The sequence below is a fragment of the Danio rerio genome, chromosome 25, assembly GCF_049306965.1.
Source record: "Danio rerio strain Tuebingen ecotype United States chromosome 25, GRCz12tu, whole genome shotgun sequence".
NCBI classification, from domain to species: domain Eukaryota; kingdom Metazoa; phylum Chordata; class Actinopteri; order Cypriniformes; family Danionidae; genus Danio; species Danio rerio.
The window spans coordinates 26,273,512-26,281,734 of NC_133200.1; positions in this window are offsets into that span (position 1 = coordinate 26,273,512).

The window sequence follows — 8,223 nt, forward strand, 5'->3', positions numbered from 1 at the left end:
AGAATCTCCCTTTGAAGAGCATCTGTACATGTTGTGTCCAATCAAGATTGTCAATACATCGTTCACTCCCTGCATCACAACACTGTGAAATTAATCAGGAGTCACAGCAAGCACCTATGCCATTTACTGTTTGTGTGTTGACAGGTGCAAACCAATTAAACTTGGTAAATAGCATTTGTGTCTTTTAGTTATAACTGCTCTGTTGTCCATGTGAGCATCCAGGCATATTTATAATATTACAGGAATTTTGTTGAGATTTATGCCAATGAGATGCCGATGTACATTTCTGATAAAAGGGTGAAACTCTGGAAATTGTTTGTTGATCTGATGGGTACAAAATGACTATGATGCTACATGGTAATGTCCACTAAAGGTCTTACATATGTCTGCTAATTTTTACCTCAACGTTTTTTACAATAGGATGAGATGCATGTTGTTAAACAAACTGACCTTCAAATATTATTTATCACTCCCGGTCAATTTGATTCTGCTGCTCTGGTACATGCATTCATAAATTGTGTGTTGGACACTATTCTAATACAAAAAGCTACGTTGACCCTTTTGAAGTTATTTAGCAACTAGTAAAGTTGTTTACAATGGAATTTTTCAAATGTAGAATAAACTTGATTTTCACAACATCTAAATGACTTACAGTAAAATCGTGCCAAATTTATGGCAACTACTTTGTACAGAAGATGGACTTAAATTTAAAGGGTACCCTTTTTTAAGATTTAAGATAAGTCTTTGTTCAGACATACTGTGAAAATGCCTTTGTTAAACATCATATGGGAAAAATCTAAAAAAATGTTAAAAAATCAAAGGGGGCTAATAATTCTGACTTATAGATTTATATAATTATACATAATAAATATGTTTATGTGTTTTTGTTTTGTATGTAGATTTTACATTTTACCAGCATTTTACCAGTTTTTGGCCAGCAGCAGCCCTGGGTGTAGCTTCTCCTGCTGCATCTCACACAGAAGCAGCACAATATCAAACAAGAATAAAGCAGATCTCCCACATAGTAAGAATTTTACCAACTATTAATTGATGTATTTGCTGTGGAGTCAATTCAAGCCTTTCCTCTACAACGAGTCACACACAAAGTCGTTATAAAGTTTGCACACACATGTGCATTTAGCTTTGCACTGTTTTTGCACAGCAAATGTGACAGGATACACGTTAATATCCACTACGGTATGGATATCCGTTATGTACAAAATGAACCTAATTTAACAAACCAGGAAGCATCTTCTTGTATAATTGTACTGACATGCAGCCGTGGTGAAGAATTACAAGGCAATTTTACCTGTTTTTATTACAAACATGCACTGTTTAAGAAACATTTTAGACTTGTAATACTTAATCTTGAGGTGCTGCTGAACACAGAGAGCTGAAAAGATCGTTTAATCCTGGAGACATGTTAATTTACGACTGTCGATCATTTCGTAAAAAAAATATACTTATTGTGTTTATATCACTTCGATATGACTGTGGACACACTATACCTACACTCAGTTTAGTCCAAACAGCTTACAAAAGAGGATTTTCATCATAGATGAACTTTAATCTTCATTTAATCTATAATTTTACAAGAACTGTTCTATTATTATTTTTTTCTACTTTGATTCAGACATCTAAACTTTATGTAAGATAGTGAACCTAAAGGAATGTCATCTGGGACTTGAACCAGCCTTAAAAAATGCCAGGACTCGAGCCAGCGACCTTCTTACTGTGAGGCAACAGTGATAAACGCTGAGCCACAATACCACTCAGTAAGTTAACAGAATGAATTAAACTTAATTCCATGCAAATCTCTCCATTTGTTTTTTATATTTTATGCAAATTATCTCTCCATTTGAGGTAGAGTATTTAGAATGAACCAATTAATTCAAATGGATATTCTTTTAATCCAATTCTACATACAAGGAGTTATGGTAACTTTTTTTTATTTATTTATTTATTTTTATTTTTTTATCATGGCTAACCAAGTGTTGCTGTCTTCTGTGTTATACTCCATCCAAATCTGCAGATGGAACATCCATCATGAATTACAATCTCTTTATACTTATATGCCCATCCAGAACCAAGTTCAATACCCCTCTTTAACCCTGATTTCTTATACCTGTGTCTGAACTTCATAAGTCTTTCTCCTCATTGCTAGAGTGTTCAGTTACTTACATGTGTTCACTCTTTAAGGAAGAGACATTATGACTTGTATGAAATGTCTTAATTACAGGAATCCCTATAGTGTAATGCTATTTTATACAGATCTTTGCAGACACACCCTTTTGAGACTAAATTACCTAACTAAGTTACGTGTCAGGATTCAGCTACTTCGCCCTTGTTAATTCCTGTTTTGATGTCAGAGTCCAGAAACTAGTCCTGTCTTGTCTTGTATGTTGTGCTCAGCTCGATTTTTCTCGGGTCAAGCACTCTTATTCTGTTCTCGTCTGTCTTCGTTTTTTTGTATGAGTGCCATCTTTGCCGGGCATGCTTCAGAGTTCTGGGGTGCTTGGCATGCGCACTCTCGTCCTGGTGTTTGTGTTTGTTCTGTTCGGAGCATGTTGTTTCATTCTCAGCGTCTTAGATGGTTTCAGTTGGCGCTGGGATGAAAAATGCACATTGCATGTGCGAGTGCACAGTAAGAGTTTTCATTTATTGTGTACTCGTGTTGTACATTCTGTTTGTGTTGGTGTTGTATTTCGCACGTGGCTCATATTTACTTGCACCGTGTGGTTTAGTGTTGTTTTTCATGTGAACATGCAGTTAATGAGTTCTTATTTCTTCTTTATAGTCTCCACATGTCTGCTGTGCTGTGCCAGGTTGTAATTGTTTATCATACCAACACAATCTCATGGCAATTCATAACTTTTTGATTTAGTGGCTAATTCATATGAATTTTTTCGATGTAATTCGTACAATTTAGTACGATTTGCTTATCACCCAATGACGGTTGGGTTTAAGGGTGGGGTTAGGTGCCATGCCTCCTGTTTAAAATCGTACAATTTCGTATGACTGAACTCGTATGAATTCGTACGAATTAGCCACTAAACTTGCAAAACGTAAAATACTTACGTTTTCTCGTGAGATCAGGCTGATCATACATTATATGTATGGTACTCTTGTCAAGTCTTGTCTAGACTTTTCCTTTCCTGTCCTGCCAGCCCAGTCAAGTTTGTGTTTTGTTTTTTAGGTAATGTTTTCCCTTTTAGGGTTGTTTATGTTGCCTTTTTGCTTTATTTTATAATAAATAAATACCTATTTTTTATTACACTTGAGTCCTCGCAACCCTTTCCCTACATCAAACGTGACAACTAGCCCAGAGTTGCTCGAAAGCAGTCTTAAAGATGCAGAGGATTCAATACCCTGTTTACACTGTGTACAGGTTCTCTGGCCTTCAAATTTAACCCAAAACTGTGTTCTGACTGAAAGCTATAAGGTGGTCTACATCATTACTCTTCCCAATGGCAAGATGTTTGACATGCCTTCAGCTTCATGAAACCAAACATCTCTGTTTGTTGAATCCCCTATTAAAGTTTTTTTACAATCGTTTTGACACAAATTTCAGAACTCTGGTGTCAATTTAAAAACTTTAGACACAAAATTCACAACCAGTCAAAATTGCACATTTTTGCAAAACTCTTAACTCTTTTTTTCAAATGCTTGGATACAACACACACAAGTCAAAGATACCTAAGATAAGTCATCACCTTTTTAATATAGCACAATTAAACATTAAATTGATCCCATTTCAAAATGCAACTCAAACATTACATTTGAAATAAATGCGTATTCATTTACTTCACTTCATTTTATTATACACTGATACAAGCACTCAAAATGATAAATAACTGTTGCATTACTTTTGATGCGTGGAAACTGATGTACAATATTTGACATTACTGTACTGTATGTAAGAAAGCCCAATCACAGCAGACCAATGGCAGGCCTGGATTCACATTGACAGAAGGTTCTTTCCAAGATGTTTGAGTAATAAAAACACCACTGTGATGTAGAGGAGAACCTGTGACCAAATCCACAAGACCATACTGATGGAAACACACATCCCAAAATAGAAACCTGATATATAGAAATATATGCAAATAACATATGTGGCATAATAGTTTGTATGAATTTTACGTATATAAAATATGTTATACATGTCAAAATATTGCCATTTTTCAACTATTATAATTACAAATATGTACATATGTTACGTAAATACATGATCTATTATGTTATATATTTTACCTTTACAAATAAATTATCTATAATTTTTATGTGTCCATATGGCTGTATATGAACACACACACGCACGCACACACACACACACACACACACACACACACACACACACACACACACACACACACACACACACACACACACACACACACACACATACATGTATGATATGGTTGAAAAAAAATGATTATTGTACTATTTTGACAAATTATTGACTTATGAGATTTTATATAGAGTATGTGGAATCCAATTGTAATTTGCATATGTTGTCATAAATCATGCCATATATCAGCTATTTATTCTATAAGGAGACCTGCTATGAGAAAAAAATGACAGTAAACCTACATTATGATGGTATGAATAAAAGTAGTTTAGTGTGTCCACTGTCTGTACTGTTCCCTCTACACTTATGTATAAACCATAATGAAACCTGGATCCACAACAATATTTAATGATTGTTAAAGATTGTTTATTGAAACGATGTGCATTTTGTGTGCTGGTGATCTAAAGTTGTGTTCCTGTAGTATTTGTATGATAACAGGATTATGTGAACCAATGATCCAAATGCAAATGCAAGACTTCTTTAAGGAAATGAACCCATCATGTAGTGGTTTGAACACTGGAGATCATGCATTAAAATAGTGACTGTTTAGAGTTTTGTGTCTAGAGTTTTGAAAATTGAAATCAGGGTTCTGAACCTTGTGGCAAAACAATTGGAATAAACTGTAATGTAGCCAATTACAGTCGCTCAAAGTCTTTCTGTCTTTTCTGTTGATCACTTTTGCTTAGGGTAATATAATTATTTGGATACAGTCCATATCCAGCATTCACAGCACAGTTTTCCTTGGCCAGGGGCACATTGATGAAATGAGGCCACAAGACTCACAAGTTCCCAGGGAAAAAAAACTTAATGATGGGACAAGTTCTCAACACTGATAATTGAACTTCTAACTGGACTGCAGCTCTCACCTTTCATTCCTTTGGCCGAGTCTGGTTTCCCCAAAGGTTTTTTCTCAATTTCTCTCAGATGGTGGAGTTTTGTGTTCTTGCCACCTAGGCCTTTAGCTTGCTTATTTGGGGTTCAGCATGTAGATTAGGACCAAAAGGGCCAAAGTTTTTATTAGTCTGAAAAGCTTTTAATCCGGTGATTTGGGTCCAATATCAGCATGCGCTCTGTCTTCCACCCCAACTCAATGGCTAGACTGGAAGAGTAAGTTGTGAGCTTAAAAGGGTAATGAAGTGCTTGATTACACTTAAATTTACAGTCTCTTTTATCCAAAGCAACTTACACCAGTGAACACACATCTCAAGCAGTTGGCTGTCCCGGAAGCAGTGGGGGTTCAGTATCTTTCTAAAGGCACTCACCTCAGCCATGGAATCAACGGTGGAAGAGGGTGCTGGGTAGTCATTTTCCAACCTACAATACTACAATACAAGACTTTTGAAAGTTCAAATTGCTAACTATTAGGCCATAGTCCATGGCAAGAATATGGCTCCTTGCCAAATATTTCTCCAGTGGTTGGAATCCCATAAACTGGCAACACAAAATATAAGTCTCTTTAGCATTTTTATAGCAATTATGCCTGTTATTCCTTCTGGCCAGGTCTATAAAAATTCATGTTTCATGTTTCTTAACCTAAAAATTGTTTATTGCACCTTGCCCCCAGCCATAAAGCCTTCTTCATTCCCAAGTGATTTTCCCCAAAATTGGCCAGCAAGGCCTATATATTTACTAAACGTAGTTAGTTTAATCTCCATTCAAGACATCAGGGCGATCATAGATGCAACCATCTCAGAACACTCAGAGGAAGCCCATGCAAAGAAATACCACCTAAGACTCATATCAGCATTACAATACCATGACTCAGACCAGCAACCTCCTTGTGAGGCGACAGTGCTAAACACTGAGCCACCACGCCATCCAGAGAAATAACAGAATAAATTAAACTTTACAATTCAATGCAAATTTCATTTATTTTGTATGCTGTATGTAAATTATCTCTCCATTTGTCAGGGGGGGTTTTGTGTGTGTGTGTGATTTCTCTGTCTCCCTCTTGTGTCTAGTTATTTGTATGCAATTTCACCTGTTAGCAATTCCCTTGTTTCCCCGTCCCCATTACTCTCACCTGTTCTCCCTGATTATTTGGCTATTTAGTCTCCCCTTCTCCCTCATTCTGTGCTTAATAATTATTTTGTGTCTGTGAGTTTCATAAGTTACCTGTCCTTCCTAATCAGGAAGATAGAACCTTGTGTATTTTGTCTTGTCCAGCCCTGAAAATGATTATGTTTTGATATTCTACATTAGAGGGACAAACAAACAGGACAAATTGATCCACTTGTACTTGACTATCTGTCTTTGTTAAAGATCAATTCATCTTGTACATTTAAATATGAAAAAATTAAGTAAAAAATACTCTCTAAGACTGATGTTAGTTACATTGGATTGTTATGTGGTTTGGACTAAGGAGGAAAAAGCAGATACCAGATGAGTGTGAACAAAAGGTTCAAAAGGTGCGGTTTAAGAGAAGGATCAGCAGCAAACGAGTAAGTCCATTACAGCTCATTTGGAGCTGGAGTTAACCGATATCAATACTGGGCTCAAACAAGACTTTGCAAACCATGACTTAAGATAAAAGATACATGACAAATCTGAAAAAGAAAACTGACAAATAATTGTTTATCAGACACTTTAAAGGTTTCTAAAAGCTTGTTGTATTGTGTCAGATACATGCAAGAAGCATTTTAGAATTTGGACAATAGCAGATGCATGTCAAAACAATCTCAGCCATATGCAAGCTGAGCTGCATGCAATACTTTTAATGTGTACACCTAATACTGTCCCTAACCCTACCCCTCTCACAGTGATGTCACTAGCTTCATTAAGTGCATTGTGTCTGACAGTGACATTGCATGCCTGAGACTGCGTACCTCAGTATGCAGTTAGATACTATTGCTTCAGATACATGATATTGAATGGCATCTGTCAAATAATTAATTTTCAATGGAATAGACCATTTAAATTTAGCTTATGTCACACCAGAGGACATGTTTTTCAATAAAACAATGTTCCAAGTTCCTAAGCTTGTGTAAGCATTTTTTTTTTGCCTGAAGTATTTATTAATCAATTAATTATTATTATTATTATTATTATTATTATTATTATTATTATTATTATTATTATTATTATTTATTTATTTATTTATTTATTTATTTATTTATTTATTTTTTGTGAGTAGTAATTTATTGAACTTTGAAGCAGTCATACCATAGGACCGTTTTGAGATTTGGCTAATAAAAAAAAGGAATGTAAGAACACAATAGTTTTTATAATAAGAGATTCATGGGGAATTCTTTTTAACCATTTACTGCATTTTAAATGATGACACTACTAATTATATTAATGTTTGTGATGTGTAAGTGAAAAAGCAACATCATATCAACAACATACAGGATGATGGTTATACTGTATACATATAGTAGCAGTTTTATCAAAAAAACATACATAAACTTGTTGGTTGTGTGGTGGTTTTCTGTAAAGATGCTTAGGAACAATATTAATTCTGAAAAATCTATTGCAAATAATAAAAATAAATAAATAAATAAATAAAAGTTTTTCGTGTATAGCTCTAATTTAAATGGCTGGGAGAAACATCAATGACCTAAAATCAACCAAATATTAACGTCTAACAATGTTACAGCTTGACATTGTGTTGTCACTATATGACATCTACTAGACGTTGGATTTTGGTTGCCATACCTAACGAATTAATGTCAGTATTTGACATCAGATGTTGGATTTTGGGTACTTTCAAACACAACCTCGTATCAAATATCAACCAAATATCAATGTCATTTGATGTTGTTATTGGACGTCAAAATAACAATATCTTGTTAGAAGCTTAGAAACTGCCTAAACATTGAAGTTTGATCACCTGATGTCTAATCTAAAATTAACATCTTATGACGTGTGTGCCT